Genomic DNA, 24,143 nt, shown 5'->3' on the forward strand with positions numbered 1-24,143 from the left:
CATCACCACCCCTGCCCACAGATTCCTTCAAGGATTGTTGCACTATTACAAGATAGAGCTGCAACACCTCAACTCCAATGGGATCCAACACATGGCGGCGTTCGTCGCCCTATGTGAGGGATTCCTGGGGATCAGACCACACTTTTATCTATGGTGGCACTTCTTCACCATCACCCTCCAGAAGAAGAAGGAGAAGAGACAGGAGGTAAGTACATCGATGGGATGCACCGGCATCCAGCTTTGGAATAACCGGGTCGGCGACTACCCAACAATGCGGCTATCGACCTCCAACAAGGGGTGGCATTCGCATGGGTTTTATCTCAAGAACGATGCCACCCCCCCTTGCCAGAGTTTACTAGGGTGCTTAATCAAAGAGGCCCTAGATTTATGGAGGAAGTGGGGTGTCCCAGAGAAGGACAAGAAGAGGATCCTAGACCATCTCACCACCATCCTGCTTCCTGAAGGAGAAGGGGTCAAGAATCATAAGCGCCTACCATGCGAGGAGGGTGGCGCCACTGATGAGGCGCGTGTTTCCCCTATACGCGATGGTGCCCGAAGCATCATTCGATGGGACGACACTTGCCGAGGAGGCTCTCCCCCTTCGAAGTCGTGCAACACATCAAGGAGGTGATGGAGCCTTCTCGAGATAGCATGGGCACCCCCCTTGATTTTGTGTACCCGGTGTTGGGGCATCCTTTGATGCGGTCGGAACTAGTGTACATTGTCCTTGTAAGTTTTCTCTTCCTCATGCCTTCTTCTTCAATTGAACTTCCGACCCCTTGATACTGACATTGAGATTCAGGGACCAGCCGAGGGACCTCATCCTCATGGATCTCCCAACTCTGTTGCCGAGGGTCCTATCCATGAGGGCGGCGAACCACGCTAAGGCTGAGTGGCAAAGGAAGGCGAAGGAGGAGGAGAGGAAGAAGAGGCAATAGAAATTACGTGCACGGGAGTGAGGGGAGGAAACTGACAGTGATGACAATGACGATGAGGAGGACGACAATGAGGTAGTTGCCTATATCGAGCGGGATGGCTTGGAAAGCGAGGATACGCTGATATGTACCCGCTCATCCTTGAAGGGGTCGGGACCCTTCCCGTTTCATGGAGAGGTAGGGTCATCCGTGAGGCCGGCGGGGACGAGCTAGACCGTCGGCCAGCCCCAAGAGTTAGCGGGGTCGAGCAGATCTGCCACCGCGCCTAAGGTGCTAATGGAGGGGGCTAGCTCTACCACTGTGCCCCAAGAGCCAACAGGGGCGGGTGGGCCTGCCGCCACGTTGGAGGCGCCAGCTAAGGAGGGTGGCTCCACCGCCGCACCCCAAGACGCAAGGGAGGCAAGCCCCTTTGCCCAGGCGCAGGGGGTGGGCTCAAAATGGCCCCACTCCAACGAGGTTGAGTAGCTACCTTGGGGTTCATCCTCCAAACGTATCCACCGCCCAACAGCGCCAATGTAAGTCACCAACTCCTCTGTTTTCTCTATTTTTATCTGTTTTTCTATGCTTTTAGTGTGACTTATGCCTTTTATTCCTTACAACGTCTTGAGGTGGCACAACCTTTTGGCGCTGGCACCCAAGAAGAGTGTCGCCCTTCAGGTGAGGTGGCTGGCCATCGGTCAATGCGACACCCGTTTTGGGTGGGAGCGGCGCCGGTGTTACTACCTCATCAGTTGGTCAAGCACCACCTACGGTGGCTCCCATTCCCTAGGCGGGACATGCGGGCGCTAGGGCTAATGGAATGCCCTTGGAGATTGCCAAATAGCCAGCAAGGGAGGCAATTCTGCTGCTGATGTTGGGGCGGATGAAGCTGTCGCTCACGCTTGTGGCACTGATCGCTGCAGGCACGATGCCGCTGGTCGAGGCCCCACCGACATAGGTGGAGGTGGTAGCGGCTATGATGGGCGAGACACAGTCAGATGCCACTGTGGCAGTGCTCGAGGTAGTGGCACAATCCGCGCCACTGGCGGCCCAAGTGATGGGGCTCGACGTGGGCCGGATGGAGGGGGACGTGATTGGGGGTCCCCGGATGTTGCGGCAGTGGCGGAGTGGACTAGCGGGGAATCATCCCTGGCCTTGACATCAGGGGTAGCCTTTCACCCACGCGGGATGAGCCCCTACTTTGGTGGATGAACCCACAAGACCCGACGCTGACACTCTTCGCCCTCGACGATGCTACTAAGAGCATGGAGCGGGAGAGTACTGATGAGGGGATTGTGGCCACGCTAAAAGCCTTGGACCATGACAGGGGTGCCCTGTGCGAAGTCATCATTCCCACTAGCCGAGTATTCACTCGACCTTCCCTCTCGCCCTACTTTTTCTTCATGTATTTTTATGTTCTAACCATCATTTTTTAGTCCCTTATCGCTCGCAGCTAGGAGAAATCCTGGTTCCTTCATGAGTAGAAGGAGAACTAGGTGGGTATGTGGCCACCCAGCTTGTTGTCGCCCAATAGAGGGTGGCTGAGCTGACTCCCCTTGCCGAGGAGGCAGACAGTCTCTGACTATGGGAGACCGAGGCCTGTCGGCATGAGGAGGAGACTGAGAGGGCGTTTGAGGCCCTTTCGATGAGGGCACGACAAGATGTGGAGGGTGCTGCCAGAGTCAAGAGGGAGCAGGACCAGCTGATCTAGAGGGACGCTGAGACCTGCTAGTGGATCCTCGACCTCCTAGCTGAGGCCAAGAAGGAACGAGACCTAAAGCTAGTTGCCGAGGAGAAGTTCATAGCCCTAGAGCGGAGGGCGAGTCAGGATGCTGAGGCGGTCACCCGACTGTGCAAGGAGCGAGGCAAGCTACTTCAAAACATAGGGAGACTCTGCTCAGAGCATGGCATAGCCCGTGAAGAGCGTGACCAGGCCATCCGAGAGCGCGATGAGGTGCAGGAGAGGATCGGCTCCTTCTAGGCTGAGCTCAGAACTGCTACAACTTGGAGGCTAGAGGCCGAGGGCATCTCTACTAGGCTAGCCATGGAGCTCGCCAAGGTGAGGAGGAACCTTCAGGTAGAGAGCGATGAGCTCAGTATCCTGAGCGCCGCCATCGGAGTGGTCTGCGATGACCTAGAGGTGGTGCGGTTGGAGGGGCCAAGTTCGCTTGTGGCCCATGCCGTCGATATCATAGCGTGGGTGTTCTAGCTCGAGAGGGACGCTCTTCGCACCGGGGTCACCCAAGCTTTTGTGATTGCTCATTCACATTATGCGGATAGCATCGACTTGGAGACGATGAGCCTCGGTTTGGCACCTAGCTACGAAGCCTCTGAGCTAGACAAGATAGAGACAGCGGTGGCTCCTCTTACACAGGAACTGATGAATAGAATTGAAGATATAGTTCTCCCCTAGAGGGGATAGTTAGTCGAATAGGTTGGATGAACACTATTGTAATATGTGAACAAGCGTCGACCTTTATATATCGTAAAAACAATTTTGTAACTTCATTTTGTTGGATTGAACTTATTTTCTTCCCTTTTTGTATGCGAAAAAAGGGGCTCACATATTCCAACCCTTCCATTCATTAAGACCATAGGGCCCAAGGTGTAAGAGCGAAACTTTGATCATACTAGTGAGCAAAGACACCGTAGCCGCTGAGGCATAGTCTTTTTGTAGTCCGACCAGGGATGCTTAGTTGTTCATTTCCACAAACCTTGTTGCTAGGCTTAGCGTGAGGAAGGGGTCCGATACGGTGACTATTTCAGAAAAGGTGTACTTATACCTTTATCAGCCCTTGAGTGAGATCCAACCCTTTGCCGGTGCTAGGGTCGAATGTCACTGAAAATCAAGGAGAGGACAGCAAAACTTAGTAGGGGAAAGCATCTCTTGTATTCACATGTACCCCCTCCCTAGGATCTTTAGCTATTGTTCTATGACCGTGTGTTCAGTCTCCTCGCAAGTCCAACCTTCCTCGAGCCCCCTGCACGTAGCGAGGATTCGGTCGATGGTCGGCTCGTTTTTGTGACTGTCGGCCCATCCATAGTTTCCACAACCATAGGGGTTGAGTTAACGTCACTTGCCTTGATGGCTCGAGTGTCACGCTTGGTGAGCTCACTAACGGGCATGTTTGAATGGAATCTAGTTCCGTCCCTTGTGATAGGGTCGACAAAGCCCTCATGTTACATTCCGTTGCTCCTTAACCCGTCTTCCAACAGATTCGCCCTCAATGGGGATTCTATGGGCTTGGCTGGAGGTTTGGATCAAACGAGAAGGTTGAGATGACCTTGTCTGCTTCTAGGCAGGATGGGCAAAGTCCACTAGGGCTCATCTGTGTTTTCTGCCCAGGTTTTTCTTCGACGCAAGGCGGCCTCAGGCCCTTCGTGAGCCAGCCTTCGAACCTCAGTCTCTTGATCTAGGATCGTGCGGCTTGAGCTCCCGAGCCCCGTGGGGTTCAGTAGGGGTCGGCCATGTTTCATGCATTACCCTGTCCTTAGTTTTTGCAATCGAAGGGGCTGAGATGATGACACTTGCCTCCATAGCTCGAGTGTCATGCTCGGTGAGCTCGCTAACGGGCATATTCGAGTGGAATCCCGGTCCATCATCCGTTGACGGGGTCGGCAGAGCCCTCATGTGGCATTACACTACTTCTTAACCCGCCTCTCGGCAAATGCCCAAGCCATTTGATAGGCTCGAATGGCTCGTTGGCCTCTCCTCAATGGAGATTCTGTGGGCTTGGCTCGAGGTTAGAATCGAATGAGAAAGGTTGAGATCTCCCTGTCCGCTTCTAAGCGGGGTCAAGTAAGGCCGCTGGGGCTTATCTTAGTTTTTCTCCCCTAGCTTTGTTTGACATGAGGTGGCCTCAAGCCCTTCATGGGCCAGCCTTCAAACCTCAATCGGTTGCCGCTCATATCGAATGAGACGACTATAGCTTCATGATGTGACGCGAAGCGTTGTGATGAAGCAATTGCATATGCAATGTTTGGATGTATGAGATGAATGTATGAATGATTGAATGAATGATCATATAAATAAAAAGCGAGGGTCGGTAACATTACCTCGGTGGCATGAGTGACGGGTTTTGGGAGCTCTTACTGGATATGTCCATGTAGGGTCAAGGTCCAATGTTTGTGACGAGGTTGGTGTAACCTGCACGAGCATCCCAGTCTTCCATATCTGTGTCTTGGTAGCGGCCCAAGCCATTTGATCGACTTAGGTGACCTGATAGCCTCTCCTCGATGGAGATTTCATGGGTAGGCCCCTCCAAACCCTTCCTGAGAAGGTGGAGGTTAAGGTTTGGAGTGCGAAGACAAAGACTCTGATCATGCTGGTGAGCAAAAATGCCATAGCCGCTAGGGCGTAAGGTCCTAGCAGTCTGACCAGGTTTACTCAAAGTTTGTGCATGCACACCATGCCTCCAGTTTTTAAATGCAAGGAGGGGTTGGGCAAAGAGAATGTCTAGCGAACAGACACTCTCGCTAGCCCCCGAGCGATGTCCGACCCCTGCTGTTGCTAGGGTCAGAGGCTCGGTATCAAAATTAATATGTAAAGTAAGTAAGTAAGGGTGCTTGTTTCTCGGTGGTAGTTTTGAGCCGTTCGATCGACCTGGGCACTGATTTTACCTTGATGGTAAGAGTGACAGATTCAGAAAACCTCTGCCGGATATGAGCGTGATTCTGTCTGCTCCTTACTTGTTTCTCATTAGTGGCCAAGCCATTTGATTGACTCATGTTACTTGTTGAGACAAGATTTTCCTGCTAAAATAGAGAATGAGAACATCCCGCGCAAGAATTTAGTCAAGCAGGTAAGGCGAGCGACGAAATTGTGCAAAATGGAAAAGCTCGTAATCTTCGTTATAGCAAACAACTTTTTAGTTCTCTCCCTTTTTTAAAAAAATGGTTTAGTGCATTCTGACCCTTTCCATAGTTAAGGTCATAAAAGCTTAGAGTGCGAGTGAGCCAGCTCTGCTCACGCTGGTGAGCCAAGGTGCCATAGCCGCTGGGGCGTAGGTTTCTTGTAGTCCGACCAGTTATACTTAGTGTTTGTTCCCAAAAACCTAGCTCCTAGGCACCAACGTGAAAAAGGGGGCAGGCACAGAGAATGTTTGCAGGATAAATATACTCATATCAGCCCCCAAGTGAGGCCTGACCCCTTGCTGTTGCTGGGGTCAGATGTCACAAAGGATCAGGGGGTTTTGATAATGAAACTGATAAGAGAAAGTGTGCATTTATTTGGGGTAAAAGCGACGTAGCTGCTCGATGTTCCAGGCATTGGTGAAGATTTCGCCGTTGATGGTCTTGAGGTTGTAGGAGCCTAGACAGAGTACCTCCACAACTATGTATGGTCCCTCCCACAGCGGGGAGAGCTTGTGGTGGTCCTTGTTGCTCTGTATGAGGTGGAAGACCAGGTCTCCGACGTTGAAGACTCGACCCCGCACTCGCCAGTTGTGGTACCGTCGCAACGCCTATTGGTACTTGGCCGAGCGGAGGAGGGCAACATCACGTGCTATGTCCAGCTGGTCCATGGTGTCCTCGTGGGATGCCTTAGCTCCCTGTTTGTTGTATGCCCTGATTCTTGGTGCTCCATAGTCGAGGTCGGTTGGGAGGATGGCCTTAGAACCGTAGACCACGAAGAAGGGTGTGTAGCCGGTGGCTTGACCAGGGGTTGTCCTCAGGCTCTAGAGTACTGAAGGAAGCTCGGTGACCCAGCATGCGCCAAACTTGTTCAACTAGTTGAAAATCCTAGGCTTAAGGCCCTGTAAGACCATGCCATTTGCACGCTCGACCTGCCCATTCATTCGAGGGTGCACGATGGTGGCCTAATCGACCCAGATGTGGTATTCATCGCAGAATGAAGGAACTTCTTTCCGGTGAACTATGTGCCATTGTCCATTATGATGGAGTTTGGGACTCCAAAGCGATGGACGATGTCGAGGAAGAACAACACAGCTAGTGGGTGTAGCCTCCGGGTGCCCTCTTGAGAGGCCCGACCAGATCGAGCCCCCAGACCATGAATGGTCACATGATAGGGATCGTCTAGAGTGCTTAGGCCAGTAGGTGAATCCGCTGAGCATAGTACTGACACCCTTCGTATGTGCACATGATCTGCTTAGCGTCGGCTACAGCGGTGGGCCAGTAGAAGCCCTATTAGAATGCATTTCTGACTAGGGTTCTAGGCATGGCATGGTGACCACAGACCCCACCGTGGATATCACTCAGCAAACGCTTCCCCTGTTCGATGGGGATGCAGCAATGTAGGATCCTGGTGTGGCTTCGCTTGTAGAGTTCGCCCTCCACAAGAACAAAGGACTTGGCACGACATGCGAGCCGTCGAGCCTCCATCTTGTCCATCGGTAGTGCATCACGGAGGAGGTAGTTGAGGTAGAGCATCCTCCAGTCGACCAGAGGGTCAGGCTCTATCGCTGGGTCCTCTTCGGGCTCCATGACTTTGGGACCGGATGGAGCTGACAGTTGGTCAGCCCCCGGGCCTAGATTAGACGGATCGTCACAGCGTTGTTCCAACCCCTCATAACAAAACAAGGGCTTGTGCTGGTTGCTGGCAAAGATGCCCATTAGCACCGGCTCTCGGCCAGATGCTACTTTCGCAAGCGTGTTGGCCACCTCATTGAGGCACCTTGGGATGTGATTGAGCTTGAGGCCGTTGAACTTGTCCTCCAACCGGTGGACTTCTTGGTAGTTTGCAGCCATTTTGCCATCGTGGCAGCTTGACTCCTTCATGACTTGGTTGATAACTAGCTGGGAATCTCCTCGAATGTCGAGGCGTCGGATGCCCAACTCAATGGCAATGTGTAGGCCGTTGATGAGCGCCTCATATTCGGCCATATTGTTGGAGGAGGGGAAATGGAGATGGACCATATACCTCATGTGTACCCCAAGGGGTGACATGAAGACTAGCCCTATGCTGGCGCCCTTCTTCATCAACAATCAATCAAAGTACATCATCCAATACTCTTGATCGATGACCGCTGGTGGCATTTGGACCTCGGTCCATTCCATGATGAAATTAGCCAATACCTGGACTTGATGGCCGTCCGGGAGGCATATGCAATGCCCTAACCCATCAGCTCGAGTGCCCATTTTGCAGTTCTTCCTATGGCATCCTGGTTTTAGACAACCTCGCCGAGGGGGAAGGACATCACGACTGTCACCAGATGTGACTCGAAGTAGTGGCATAGCTTCCTCTTGGTGATGAGGATGGCATACAAAAGCTTCTAGATTTGGGGGTAGCGGGTCTTTGAGTCGGATAAGACCTCGCTGATGAAGTACACAGGGCACTATACTTTAAGGGTGTACCCCTCTTCTTCCTGCTCCACTACTAGGGTGGCGCTGACCACTTGTGTGGTGCCCATAATGTAGAGCAGAAGGGGTTCTCCATCGGTAGGAGGAACTAGGATCGAGGCCTTCATCAGAAGCAGCTTGACCATGTCAAGTGCCTCCTGGGACTCGGATGTCCATTTGAAGTGGTCGACCTTCTTCAAAAGTTGATAAAGGGGGAGACCTCATTCACTAAGGTGTGAGATGAAGCGGCCGAGCGTGGCGAGGCACCTTGTAACTCGTTGTACTTCCTTCATGTTCTGAATCGGGCCCATCACTATGATGGCTGAAATCTTCTCTAGGTTGGCTTCAATGCCATGCTCAGAGACGATGAAACCAAGCAACATGCCCCTCAGGACCACAAAAATGCATTTCTCGGGATTGAGTTTGATGCTGTTCGCTAAGAGTTTTGCAAAGGTCTATTCAAGATCAGCTACGAGGAGGTCAGCCCATTTGGACTTGACCATGATGTCATCAACATAGGCCTCAATGGTCCACCCGATGAGGTCCCCAAAACACTTGAGCATACAATGCTGGTATGTAGCCCAGTGTTCTTCAGACCGAATGGCTTGGTGACGTAGCAGAACGATCCGAAGGGGGTGATGAAAGATGTCGCAAGCTAGTCAGACTCTTCCAATGTGATTTGATGGTATCCGGAGTACGCATCAAGGAAGTAGAGGGTTTCGCACCCTGAGGTAGAGTCAACTATTTGGTCTTTGCACGACAAAGGAAACGGATCCTTTAGGCACACTTTGTTGAGACCTGTGTAGTCAACACACATCCTCCATTTCCCACTCTTCTTTCGTACAAGAACAGGATTGGCTAACCACTCTAGGTGGTACACTTCCTTGATGAATCCGGCCGCCAAAAGCTTTGTGATCTCCTCATTGATGGTCCTGCGCTTCCCCTCATCAAAGTGACGTAGGCGTTGTTTCACCAGCTTGGAGCCTAGGTGGATCTTCAAGGCGTGCTTGACGACTTCCCTCGGAATGCCTAACATATATGAGGGTTTCCACGCAAAGATGTCTCTGTTGGCACGGAGGAAGCCGATGAGCGCGCTTTTCTATTCGGAGGAAAGCTGTGGCACCAATGTGCACCATTTTGCCCTCGGTGCTCCCAGGGTCTACGAGGACCTCCTTGGAGTCCTCCACTAGCTCAAAGGACCCGGTCAACCACTTGGGGTTAGGTGCTTCTTCGGCTGACCTCCTTCCTGAGGGCCTCGAGCTCTGTGGAGGTGACGATTGATGTGGCATGATCGCAGCACTCGACTTCGCACTCGTAGGAGCGCTGAAAGGAGGTGCCGACGGTGATGACCCTATCTGGGCCTAGCATCTTTAGCTTGGGTAGGTGTAGTTGGTGACAGCCATGAACTTCGCATAGCATGGTCGTCCCAGGATGGCGTGGTAGGTTCTATGGAACCCAACCACTTCAAAGGTGAGGGTCTCCCTCCTATAGTTGGATGGACCCCTGAAGGTTACGGGTAGATTGACCTGCCCAAGTGGCAAGGCCTGCTTTCCAGGCCCGACACCATGGAAAGGTGCTCCGATCGGTCAGACGCGTGCTCGGTCGATGCCCATGGCGTCAAGCATCTCGGCATACATGATGTTGAGGCCGCTGCACCCATCCATTAGTACCTTGGTGAGCCACTTTGTACTGACGATTGGGTCAACCATGAGCGGATATCTCCCTGGTTGCGGGACGCTCTCCGTGTGGTCGGTCTAGTCAAATGTTATGGTGGACTCTGACCACCGAAAGAAGGCAGGCATGGCCAGTTCGATTGTATAGACCTCGCGGCATGCGACCTTCTAGTGGCGCTTGGAGTCGTAGGCCACCGACCCTCCAAAGATCATGAGGTAGCCATCCAACATCAAAAAGTCATCGTCTTTCCCCTCGGTGTTTCGTTCATGGTCAGGTTAGCGTCCTTCCCGTGCTCCCCTTTGTTCGAGGCTCCGGACAAGAACCTGCTTCATGAGGCCACCGTCCTTGTATAGATGCTTAATAGGAAAGGCATGGTTCAGGCATGGTCCCTTGAGTAGTTTCTCAAAGTGGTTCGGAAGTGCCCTCTGTGGGCTTTTGACCACCCTTGCGGTCTACGGTGGCCACAAGCGAGCCCTCGTGCCATTGCTTTTTCTTTTTCTTGGTGGGACGAATTAGAGGCACCTTCACCTGGCATCCTCATCCTGCCCCGCCTTGCCTTTGAGGTGGTCGAAGATTTCTTCGACCACTTCTTTCGCCCGAGGCGTGGCTGGTGGTGATGTCGTGGAGTTCCTTGGTGGTTCGCGGGCCTTTGCATCCTAGTTTGTGAACCAGGGACTCGCAGGTGGTCTCGGACAGGAAAGCTCCTATAATGTCAACGTCGGCGACATTAGGTAGCTCGTTGCACTACCAGAAGAAACACCAGATGTACCCATGGAGGGTTTCACCGGCCTTCTATCGGTAGATCTTGAGGTCCCATGGGTTCCCAAGGCGCTTGTATGTGCCCAACTCTGGATTTTGTTGGACGACAGGTGTTCCAACCATGTTCGTACCGAATTAGCCAGGAACAATGTAAGGTTGTGGATAATAAAATCATCATTATCTGCACCATTGGCTTGGCAGGCAAGCCGATAATCCTCAAGCCATAATCCAGGGTTCGTCTCCCTAGAGTACTTTGGGATATTGGTTGGTGGTCGGTACCTTAGTAGGAAGGCAGCGTTGAAGATGTGTCGACCGAAGGCCTGAGGCCCTGATAGGCTAGGGCTCGGGCTTCGGTCCTCGCCACTATCATAGCGTCTGCCACGGCGAGGGTGATACCTATGGCTAGCTCCCTCTCCTAGGTCATCATGGGTACGCCTTCGAGCATTGAGGGTGTCACGTGCATCATGGTTGTGGCTGAGACGCTAATGCACCCGGATCGCGGCGCGCTGCCTGCTGCCTTGCTGGCACCTGGTGGACCAACGCATCCCTGCCGGGGCGCTCAGAGAGCATGCATTGGCTGGCATCGAGCTTCGCATCACCGAGACAACGAGCTCTCGGCCTACTACACTGCCTCACGCTCGAGCAACGTGCAAATCTCATGGTGGGCCCAACGATCCTTGGGCGTCGTGGCCTCTGGAAGACCGTGGAGCAAGGCCATTGCGGTAGCAATGTTCTGGCTTGCACTGAATGAAGCGAGGGAGGGTTTCATCATCCATGATGATCCTTCGGTTCACATTGCAGGACATGGCGCATGCGCGCCTGCCGTCTCCATGGCGCTCAATCTCCCGATCGAGCTCCAGCGCTCTCCTACTCGTGCTGGAGACACACTTCCTCGAGCTCTTGGTGTCGGGATTTCAGCTGCTCCACCCGCATGCATTATTGGGCTGCTATCTCCCTCTTGGCCTCTTCATCGAGGTTGTTTGTTGGGGTAGCCTCCTCCTCATGGATGCTTTCGACATGTCCCTTAGGGGTACCATCATGAAGCATTCATGAGATGGGTGATGACTCCCCCTGCTAGAGTCAGAGGCAGAGGGCGACTCTGGCTCCTCTACAAGGAGGTCGTGGAAAGATTCCATGACATGTTCGATCACCCCCATGAATTTGTTGTTCATGGGAGGTGGAATCATGCATTGCGCCACAAGGTGGCTAACAGTCTCTGCGGCATTGCGGAGACCGAACGGAAGCACTACCAGGGTGCTCCAGATGAGGTGTTCTAGAGAGAGGGGTTCCCCTCCAATGAGCCACGCCATGTCATTAGCCTAAGAGAAGGTGAGGTGGCGCAGGTCCTCCCGGGACGGCTGGGGTCCCAAGGAGACGCCAAGCTGGCGCTCAAGCCTCCCGTAGTTGAGGCCGATGGAGGGGAGAGGTTGGATGGCGGCATGAGCCAATGCCAACTCTCCTCCCACCGTGATTATGAAGTCGAGGTCCCCAAAGCACACGTGTGCACCCGGGACCCAGCTGATGCTGTGACTAGCCATCCATGGCCTAATGTTGATGTCGGAATGTGCAAAGGCCCCTACCTAGCGCGCCAACTATCGGTGTTTCGAGTAAACACAAACAAGTAAATTTGTGTTATTGCACATCTGGCCTAGATGGTATGCTAAAAAGACACAAGGTTTATACTGGTTCAGGGAAAATGTCTCTACATCCAGTTAATGGCTACTGCTTTTGTTATTAGCACTGAAAAGTTCATAATAGGGGTTACAAACAGATGAGAGAGGGACGTGTCCCAAGTCTATGATGGAAAGGTTGAATGGGTGCTGAGAGCTTGGTTGCTGCTCAGCTATGTGGCATGATGTGTGATGTGATCAATTGACCCCCTTAGTGGGGTTCCCTGCCTTCCCTTTTATAGGCCAAGGGAGAGCATGGATTACAGATGGGAGAAAAGAGGAAAACTAGAGGCAAAGGAAATCCTTCAATGACACCGGGTCTTCTATTTCCTCTATGCAGGCCCCACTAACATGGTAGGCGGGGACAAGGATAGCTCCACCCTATTCATCTGTCCACTGATGATGCCATGTCCTGGCATTATCAGCGAGTTGTCATGTCCCATCCCGCCCCAGTGGGCGGCACGGCAGACCAAGCTGCTAATCCACGGCCATATAGGGAGCAGACAACGCAGCGACCACACGTCCATGACTGTAGGTGATGCGAGTTTCCTCCTAGACCATAGTGGTTGTCATGAGCTTCCATCAGGATCTATGCCCAAGGGCAAATGATGGCGCCCACAACACTGTAAGGAAAATGTCGGTGCCTACAACACTGTTTTGGGCTCTGACATTCCCGGAGGCATGCAGGGTACGGCCCTTCTTGTCATATCCTGATGGTACTTTCCTACAAGCGTGCATGGTATGGTCCTCGGTATTGCGGTTGACTTGAGTGCCCTACCTTATCTACACGCATCGTTATGAAGGAGGTGTGCTCAAACAGCCGGGCAAGGCGGAGCCAGCACCCAGGCGGAGCCGGCCCTCGGACGTCGGGCGAGGCAGAGCCATCCCCTAGACGTTGGGCAAGGCAGAGCCAGCCCCCTAGACATTGGGCGAGGTGGAGCCAGCCCTCGGACATCGAGCGAGGCGGAGCCGGCCCTCAGACGTCGGGAGAGACGGAGCCAGTCCTCGGACGTCGGGTGAGGTAGAGCCAGCCATCAGACATCGGGCGACGCAAAGCCAGCCCTCGAGAGTTAGCCTCAGGCAGAGTCAACCCTCGAGGGTCGGGCGAGATGGGGCCCGTGGCCGTAGCGCCCACCGAGGCGGAGCCAACCCTTGAGGGTCAGACGAGGCAGGGCCCATGGTCTCGGTGGCCAGATGAGAAGTGACCCAGCAAGCGGTGTGGTCGCGCTCTTGATTCGTGCAGGATGCATCAATGTTGACGGTCATTAGCTCCTCATCTTTAGGTATCCTAATATTGGTCCCTGACACAGCCCATCTAGAACCGTTTTCTCTCCTTGGTTGATTAAGCTTGTTTGTTCTACTTGTTTGGTGTTTTCCTGCTTGTCAACGCTAGACAGCGTAGGATAGAAGACATGGAGATAACTCGATGGAATTCGGAATTACATTACATGAAGACGGAGAAGCAAGAAGCACAGGGATCAAAACCTAGGAATAAGGATATTATCGTCAGTCGAGCAGAGGCAAGTCCTAACACCCACCTATCCCTATCTCTCCACCTTACATGCCATCCCTTAACCACCACCTCCTGTCCACCACAATATTTTGCTAGCCTCCACCATCAACTCTCCACACTCCATCTCCACCAATTAATAAACCTAACTTATAATACCTAAATTCTCATTGTGAATTAATGGAATTATAATGAATTATGAGCTAGACTATGGTATTGTGATTAATGATGATATGGTAAATGGCTACCTTGATATGATATGAGCTTAATAAACTAAGGATAATAACTATGAAATTTAAACTGGTAAAACTTGACTAAACCCGATAGGGGGTGAGTGAGGGGTAATTTGTGTGGTACAAGTTACCTTGGCAGGTTCACCTAGTGAGGGTTCCTGTTGGGAAATACTCGCCTCGGCCACATAAGAACTGGTTCGTAGTCCCGTCTCATCTAGTGCAATATTACGTACAACCACATGTCTATATGGGTAGACTTGATCTCACACCCTGTTAGATAGAGTATAATCTCTACTAGGAGGCTGGTGTTGGCATCGGAATATCAAGAGCAGACATGGATGTTGTGTGATCTTCCATGGCTCGGTTGGCGTTGTTGCTATGTGATCCTCCACTGTTAAGCCCCTTGACTTGGCCGCTGTTCGAGCTCATTTATTATTGTTTATTTTGATGATTTGGTATCATCGGCACTATTATGTTGGGATGATTTTGGTATCGTCCGAGATTATATGATGGGATGACATGGTGTCATCTAGGATTATGAGATGGGACGGTTTGGTATCCTCCCAAGGTTAGTGCATTTTCCAACCCCTGAGAAGCCACCAATAGAGTTATATGGAAATCTAAGAATGCGTCACTTCGGGTATGAGTCTCATTAGGCCTGTTTCTACCACCGCGCATGGCTTGGAGCTAGTGTATCATGTGGGGAAAATTTGTACACCTCTGCAGAGTTTATTGAATCTATTCGAATAGCCATATCTTGGAATGGACAGATGCTGGGATGAAAGCAACTATGATTAGACTTTTTTTAGTGTAATGAAACTGTGATAATCTAGTAAGTTTTGATCAATTAAGCTTGGTAAGTTACAATTTATATACCTCAGGCACTGGCAAGAAGGGTTAATACTCTCCCAGGACTCAAACTCCCATTTTATATAACTCTACTCCTAATATATATACATACACCTCCACCTCCACCACCATAAACCACTTCCACATACAGCCTCCCGCCATTCACCTCACCTCTACCCTAAAGTTAGGGCTTGTTGAGTACTTTATGTACTCAATCCCCTCCATTCTATGTTTTTAGGAGAGAAGCTACAAGAGCACATACAAGGATGAAACTATCGATGCTATGTGAGGATAGGACAACAGGAGTACACATGAAGATGAAGCCGTACAACTACGCAAGGGAGCTACGCCGGGACCTACCAGAATTAAGATATAGAATTGAGCTTAGGGATAAGGTTTACGTCCGCACCCCAAGTTGTCTATAGGAATGGAACTACGATTTTGTAGGACCGCTGTATTAAACTCCGATATATATTATAAGGCCAACGGCCCAAGCTATGTAAATATGAACTTTGTAATGTGTCTTCCCCGTTAGTTAATAAAAGTATAGTTTTTTATATCAATCTTGTTCGATCTGTGCGTATCAGCTACTGATCTAGGGATTGATACGTGATGCACGTGGACCCTAAAGTAGGGGCCCCGACACTGTGTCCCCTGCCCACTCTAGCTCGTATTCATTGTCTGACAACAGACGTTGTCATCCTTCAGACATCAAACTAGATGGTGCCTATGACCGTTCCTACATCCACGACCTCCCGTGCTGGCCTCTCCATCATCTGGCACTCAGCCGATCGCCTACTCTACCCAGAACCTTCCCCATCCATCGCGTTGTCTAATGCCCCGCATCCACGCACCCGGCCTCGGCATCGACTGTCCGCTCCTCTCCCCCTGCAAACGCTATGCCGCAGCACCCCATGGTGACTCGTGCTCGTGCAGCATTCACAAACCTAACCCCTGGTATGCTCTTGCCACGGAGGCCCCTTTGCCGCCCTGACCGATTTCTCCCATGCCTTCGTCTGTCCGTGTCTCTCTCCAGGATCCGCACTGGCATGCTGCTATGGAACACGAGTTCCACGCTCTCCAGGCCAACCGTACCTAATGCCTGGTTGATCGTCAGCCTGGGGCTCATGTCATCTCGACAAGTGGGTGTTTAAACACAAGCTGAATCCCGACGGATCCCTCGAGTGCTACAAAGCACGATGGGTGGTTTGCGGGTTCACTCAGCGCGCCGGCATTGATTTCGGGGAAAACATTCATGCCGGTGGTCAAGCCGGCGACTATCCGCACTATGCTCACCATCGCCACCTCTCATCGGTGGCCTACACGACAGCTCGATGTCTCCAATGCATTCCTACACGGTCATCTGCAGGAACATGTTTTCTATCAACAACCTCCCGGGTTTCATCGATGCAACGTGTACCAAGCTGTCTGCCTCCTCGACAAATTGCTCTATGGCCTCCGTCAAGCACCTCGTGCCTGGTTCAACCGCTTCGCCACATTCGTCATCGGCATCGGCTTCATGCCAATGCGGTCGGACTCGTTGTTGTTCGTCCTTGTGCCATGGTAACAACATCGCCTACCTTCTTCTGTACATCGATGACATCGTGTTTACAGGATCGAACACAACCCTGCTCCAGCAGATTGTCGACCGTCTACGTCGGGAGTTTGCCGTCAAATATCTCAGCGAGCTCAGCTTCTTCCTCGGCATTGATGTCAAGTGTGACGCCACGAGTTTCCATCTGTCCCAGCACCGGTACGCTGAGATATCCTCGACCGAGCAGGGATACGAATTGCAAGCCCGCAACGACTCCTTTCGACGCCAAAGGGAAGCTTTCTGCTGATGGCACCAAGATTGACGATGCCAAGGCCTATCGTAGCTTGGCTGGGCACTGCAGTACCTCATGATCACGCGTCTGGATCTTGCGTTTGTTGTCCAGAGGCGTGCCTCCATATGCACGATCCACGTGCACCTCACCAGGCGTTGCTCAAGCGAATTCTGTGGTACATCCACGGAACGAGTCATCTTGGCCTTCATCTCCAAGCTTCGGCCGAGCTCCGTCACCCGCCTACTCCGACGCCGACTGGGAAGGGTGCCCGGACAACACAACGGTCGACATCCGGCTTCTGCGGTTTCTTGGAGATGCTCTGGTTCTCTTGGCGTCCAAAAGACACCGACGGTTTCCCGATCCCAGCGCGGAAGCCGAATACCGCACCGTCGCCAACGCCGCCGCTGAGTGCATATGGCTGCGTCAACTTCTCGGCGAACTCGGCTGCGGGATCTCCCAAGGCGACCATCGCGTGCGGCGACAATGTCTCCGCTGTCTACATTCCACAAACCCGGTGCACCACAAGGCGAACCACGCACTGGTCATTGAGCTCGACATCCACTTCAGTCCGGGAACGCAGTCCAAGTCGGCGAGCTTCGCGGTTCTTCATGTGCCCCACCGGTGAGCAGTACGCTGATGTGATAACCAAGGGCCTTCTGACATCGACGTTTGAGGCTTTTCAAACCAATCTATGTGTTGTACCTATGGCGACTACCCCATAGACTGGGGGGGGGGTTGAGACACTCAGTTTTGATAGTGGTTAGGCGCGGTGGCCACGACGTCGCCCGCGACCTGCGTCGCGCGCTCCATGCGCGCCCGTGTTCTGTAACTCTACATACATGTATTATACCCACAGTGATGCAATACAAACACTGTTGGCCTAATTCCATCTTCCTACAGAAAATAAGACAGGAAAACTGGGCCATATCATGTTGTGATTTTATTATTTATAACATCTGTTTTCCTTAAGATTATACATTTTTTCTCCTAACAATTCAAGGGGTTATCTTTGATTCGATGCTGGATAATGAATGAGAAAATGTGGTTTTATACTTGAAAAAGAAAATGACATACATTCTCTGTCGGTGGCCAACCTAGCTCACTGTTAGCCCTCAGATTGGGAATGGAGGGCTGATTCATAACACATCAAGAGTGGTGTCACGGGTCAGTCTTTAGTCTGCGTCCTGATCCGACGAACGAAGGTGGAGGTGTCCATTTGCCATTGTGGTCATATTATATATGTTTCCACCTGCTCATTTTTTCTGAAAAAGAAATTTCTGTTTGTTTAGGAGAATTAAAAGAACTCTAATTTTACTAATAAATTACACTAAATGTCTTGAATATGCTTGCTAGCAATAATTTTGGTGAAACATGATACATCAGTACATCTCATTGCTGGTGAACACTCCTTGACCATGCTCTCTTGCTCCTATGTAGCCCAAAAGAGAACTCTTTTCTCTTTCAATAAATGATCAAGTGGTTCTTATTTGAAGAACCTTTGCCTTTTGTTTATCTTGTGACTCAATCATCGTGGCTCTAGTTTGAATCTAAGGTTTTAATTGAACTCATTCACAGGATCACAACGAGATAATTTCTAGCAGAAAACCACTACACATTTTTATTTATAGTATTGTTTGTCAAATATACACCTAGAACCCAAGATTTCAGGACTTAGGCTCAATAGTTCTTGACCTCTTAGGGAGCCAATCTACATGATAGGATCATACGATAGGCATCTTTTTACCAAATTTCTGGTTAAATGTTCAGATGTTTCACCTAAAAATTATTTGCACATTTTGTTCTTTCAATGAATCATATACAAGTGACTAAACATAATTTGATTTAGCTTTCCAAGGTTGGTTGATGGTACCAGATGCTACCAAATGGCAGAAGCAATATATGAAACCTTGGCCTGAACTAAACAACTGAATAAACATGAAGTCAGTTTCTCCCAACTGAACGAATATCACACAATGACGGGAAGACAGTTCATTGGCTATGAATATCATACTACTGAATTAACATGAAGTATTAGCTGCCCAAACCAAGTTAGGATAGACTGCAGATGGCTCAATAATATTTGAATATGAAATCAAACGGCACACACATCATGACATAAAAGCCCAAGGTGAATGACCATATAAACGTTATGGGAGGCATAGGCTACTGGATAACTTTAGTGTCTTTTCTGAGTCAGGCTAGGAGGCATTGTCAATTTGAAACTCACTCATCTCACTCCTACCATGCTAGATGAGATTTTTTTTTCATAGTTGTCACTTGACTTGATCTCATCCCTACCATGCTCAATGAGATTGGCCTAGAAGGCTTGAGCAATTTATCATGGAACATCAATGGTGCCTCTGGCTGGTGGCCATTCATTGAAATTACACGCACTGAATAACTTGATGCAAATCAAATGCTAGTACATACATTTATTTCCCTATCTTTTGTTACTCTATAAATAAAGGAGCACTAGACCATTTGAAGGGGCACGACATACATGCGAGAGAGATTGCCGTTTTGTTTTCGTGAAAATAGAGATGAAGTGTTCACCAAGGCAATTGCTCTGTAGTTAGGCTTGGAAGGAATCAGGAGGGCTCTTCACACAGTCTCTCGATGGAGATCTGCAGTGGCTTACCAGTGGTATTCACCATGTGCACATCCGGATAGTTGGGACGCCTCCATCGTCAATCACCACATACGTACGTGAGCTTGTCACTGCTGGTTCTCACGCACCGGCTTTTGTTGAGGTCGACCTGAACATGGTGGCTAGTGGCATACTTAGGGCAGAGAGGCGGAAACGACGTGTAAAAGCGGTTGGGCTTGTCACCTTGAAAAAGTATGCCTGTGATATGTCCAGAGGCAAGTAGAACTGTTGTTTCTTTTCATGGTTTTTCATTTTTCATGCTGTGAATTTGCAGCCCATTGGCATTACAAAAAAGGATTAGATTGAATGACTGGTCAATTGCTTGCATAAACAGTTAAACCAATCTAATCTACTACTTATGATCATATGTAGCAGTATTTTACACCAATGTGACGGTATAATGGAGCTACAACTATGATCTATCAAATGAACCATTATGTGTTATAGTGAGATCAGCGTGCACACATTCAACATGTTAGTGCATATGTTTACACGTTTTATAACTTGTGGATCAAAGTGATACAACCATTGTGAGATCATGTGATGAAAAATAATTGGCATTGCAAAGTGATTTGCATTATGGCATAAGGGTGATATGCATGTGCTACTTATTTATGCTTGTGATAGGTGTTGTGTGGATTGACTTGAGTCAAGTCATGGACTTGGGCTCGCACGCAGTTTGTGTGTTTGTTCATCTGTAGGTGTTGTTTGAGGTGGAATGTGGTCGATGACGGACTGGAACTAGGTTCAGGGAGGAACTGAGGTCCTATCGGTCATGGATGTCATGCGAGATGCTCGGGCTAAGAGAACAATATACGTGAAGACGACCACTCCGTGAGACGTACACAGAGATGTACGGGCTATGGTGTGGTGTTGGTTCGGGCTGGTGCCGCTAGGACGGTGTCTGATTGGTGCATGCATGGGCTTATGTGTGCATGTTTGGTTTGGTCAAGTATGGATCATGTATGGAGGCATGGAGTTGAATTGGCCTCTTGGTGCTAGATGTGCATACGTGTGGTGCATGGGAATAGTGTCCAAGTTGGACACGTTTTTGAGTCTAACCGAATCAAGCTAGGAGACTTGGCTTGGTCAAGTTCCGATTAGAAAAAGAGGATTAGCTGCATGCTAGCAGTTTTGGGTGTGACCTGGACGTGGCGAGGTGTCCAGTCTGGTTAAAAGGAGAGGCGATCCAGAAGTGATGGCTGCCGTGGTGTGAATCTGAGCTGCATGCTGGCCAGGGCGTGCGTGGGTCATGTGGCCAAGCCTGGTTCGGTTCAGGGGCAGATAAATAGAAACCGAGTGTGTTGGTTGTGAGTTAGTGCCGTAGAGGACATCGTTTCTGTATGTGTGCGACGGAAGAACAGGAGAGAGAGGCAGCGCAGGCAAAAGGGCTTAGCCGGCGGCTGTTTTTAAGGTTTGGGATACGTGGTGATCTTTGTAAGGATGCTTGTGTGCATGCATCTTGTGAACACATCTATGCAATAAAGATCAAGGTTTGACAATTGGTGTGTTGTTAATCTCGTTCCTCGATTTTGTTCTTTGTTCTTTTGTCTAGTTTTGATTTTAGATTGATTTCTTATTCTTAAGCATAGACTTGTTGATCCATCTAAAATCGTGCTAAAGCATCAAGCTTGTGATCTGAGTAGGTTCATTGATTTATCTTTCATACATTTTGCTTAATCACGTATTCAGGGCTTGATTGATAATTCTGGTCACCATCTGATATAGTGATCTTGTTTATTTTATATCTCGAGTTCGAGACCTCCGATTGACGTGATTCCAGTTGTGTTAGTTCAAGAATTTCATATACTTTAATCTGTGAAAGTTTGAGGTCCATTGGAGCTACAGGATTTGGTCGAGATTAATTTTATCAGAGGTGCAGTGTTCTGTCCAGAATTGAAAACGAGGTTTAATTTGGTTTTGTGTTTAGGGGGAAGTTTTAAAATTAGTTTTAGGCTTCCGCAATCATTCACCCCCCCCCCTCTGATTGTCTATCTAAGCGTGAATCGATCCTACAAGTGGTTTAGAGCAAGGTTTTTTTCTAATTGATCTTAACCGGTGATTAGAAACCTATCGACGGATAGGTATTCGACAAAACCAATTTTTTTCGATGGTGTTGATTTTCAGTTCTGGAAAGCAAAGATGGAGTCATATTTAAGCGCAAGGCTTTGCAATATGGGAGAAGGTCTACAAGCCTTTTGAGGTGCCCGAGAATGATGTTGTGACTGCGGCGAACATGGCACAAGTGGAGGCAAACAGCAAGGCGAGGAACTTGATCATTCAAGGAATTGGAAGGAGCGACTTTGATCGCGTTGTGCATCTTAAATCTGCATATCAGGTATGGAAAAACACTTTGTGATTATCATGAGGGTTCATTACAATTAAAGAGGTATGTCAAGATATGTATAAAAAGGATTACATGCGTTTTGAGATGAAACCCGGTGAAGCCTTAGATGATTCTTTGCTCGCTTTAATAAAGTTTTAAGTAATCTACGTGCTGTTAATGTTACATATACTAATGCTGAAAATGCACGTCAATTACTTGGAGCTCTAGATATGTCTATATCGGAGAAAGTTACATCTATTAGAGAATCTACCGTCATGAGTACACTTACTTTAGATGTTCTCTATTCTAAATTGGAAACTCATGAATTAGATGTTTTGCTAGAAAGAATCCGAATAAATCAATTGCTTTGGCCTCTCAACATAGCGAATCATCTTCATCGAGCTTTGTATTGTCATTCTTGTCTTCACTAACTGATGAACAGCTAGAGCAACTTCCCGAAGAAGAATTAGCACACTTCTCTTCTCGATTTGATAAAGCTTTGCAGAATGTGAGAATAAGAAAAACAAAAAGTGAAGATTCCCGAAGATGTTTTGAGTGTGGCTCACTCAAACATATTCGTCCTAAGTGCCCAAAGTATTTAGCAAGAATTGCAAGGGATGAAGAGGACAAAGAAGAAGAAATAGAAACAAGTGACAGGAAGAAGCACACTTTTAGGGACAACAAGAAGGGCTACCTGAATCGCAAGCTGGTGCATCGTGTTCTTTCTGCTCTTGATCAAGTCAACTTGAGTGATGTGGACACTGATAGCGAGGATGATACTCCCAAAGGTAAAAAATTAATTGGGTTGTGTCTAATGGCAAGCAACAAAAGCTCCATCAACAGTGACATTGATAGCGACAGTGAAGGTAATGAATCAGAACCTTCTTATGATGATTTGGCTTGTGCTGTTGAAAAACTTGGTGCTTTAGTAGATAAAAGAAATAAAAAGATTAAGAAGCTTGATATTTTGATTGAATCTTTACATGCTGAAATTGCAAGACTTAAAACATTGATACCTGATGATGATTCTTGCAAATCTTGTGAATTAGTGTATGCTGAGCTTACTTCATTAAGGAATGTGCATGCTTCTACTTTAGAGCAACTTGAGGCTGAAAAGATAAAAATGAGAAACATGTTTGTGCTCCTATAGAACCAATTCTTGTGATAAATGTGAATTGCTTAAGTTGAAGTTGAAAGACGCCGATGTTAAAATAGCACAACTGAAAGATAATTTTGCTATGCATGAGGTTCTTTCATGCTCTAATTGTGGTAAAAAGGATAAATCTAAGAATGGCTCATGTGAAAATTGTGCTACCCTATTGAAACGTATTGATTACTTGCAAGGGAAAATGGAAACTAAAGTTTTGAATCAAATTTTGGAACAAAAGACTAGCACACATAAAACTGGTTTAGGTTTTGATCCTTATGCTCATTCTAAGACCCATGCGCCAAATGTTGTTAAACCTCTTGGTACCAGAAAATTTGAGATAGCAAATGAACCTAAAAATATGATTTTTAAATCTGCTGGTATTATGTCTTCTACTAATCAAGTGAATACAAATGTTGCTTCTACTTCTCAAGTTAAACATAAAGTTAAGTACACTTGCACTCATTGTGGTAAAGATGGACATCTAGTAGATTTTTGCTTTAGACTAGCTAAACAACAAAGGAAAGAAAAGGCTAAGGCTATGTCTCATTTTAGAAGATCACAATTTGTTCCACGTGAGGTTGTGTCACCATTCTTTGTGCATAGGGTGAATCAAACACCTTTGTTGATAGAAACACAAGTAAATCTAAATCTGAATTTTTCCATAAGAATACTTGTGTTATGCCTACACGTGCTTTTAGTCGTGTGTCAGTACTGGATTCCTAATAAATGTTTTATGACTAACCCCAGTACAAAGGCCTCGACATCTTGTAATGCTATGTAGGTTTTTTAGATGCAGGATGTAGAACATGAGCTTAATGTATCTTGGTCTTTTGCTTGATGTGATCAAGACGTGGATTGTACTCTTCATTTTTGAGATGGCTTTTAAAGGATCATAAAAAACATTGTGAGCTTTCTACACACATGCCTTTACATTCAGATAAATATTTTGTGGTATGAGTTGAGATGTTTGTTCACATACAAAGATGTACCCGCTTGCATGTTTGATCATGTTATATCATATATCATGCTTTATATGCTTTGATCATGATTCACGTTGTGCTTAATTGAATATACCATGATAACTCAACACATGTATCTCATCATGACTCTCTTGATTTCATCGGTTATTCACTTGAGGGGGGGCATATGATTTTTTGGTGAAATTTCCTTTTTTTTGCGTAAGGGGAGGATTTTGAATCTTTTTGGCTCTTTGAGACAATGGTTATTTTGAGGGGGAGCTTGTGTGTAACACCCAAAAATTTGCATTCTTTCAAAATAGTTAAATTTGC

At 48.7% G+C, this 24,143-nt stretch overlaps 1 pseudogene; it reads left to right on the plus strand.

Annotated features, from left to right (window-relative positions):
- The first annotated feature begins 91 nt into the window (after positions 1-91).
- On the plus strand, positions 92-22,854 carry LOC136507638 (uncharacterized; annotated as a pseudogene).
- The last annotated feature ends 1,289 nt before the right edge of the window (positions 22,855-24,143 follow it).

The sequence above is a fragment of the Miscanthus floridulus genome, chromosome 15, assembly GCF_019320115.1.
Source record: "Miscanthus floridulus cultivar M001 chromosome 15, ASM1932011v1, whole genome shotgun sequence".
In the NCBI taxonomy this organism is placed as follows: domain Eukaryota; kingdom Viridiplantae; phylum Streptophyta; class Magnoliopsida; order Poales; family Poaceae; genus Miscanthus; species Miscanthus floridulus.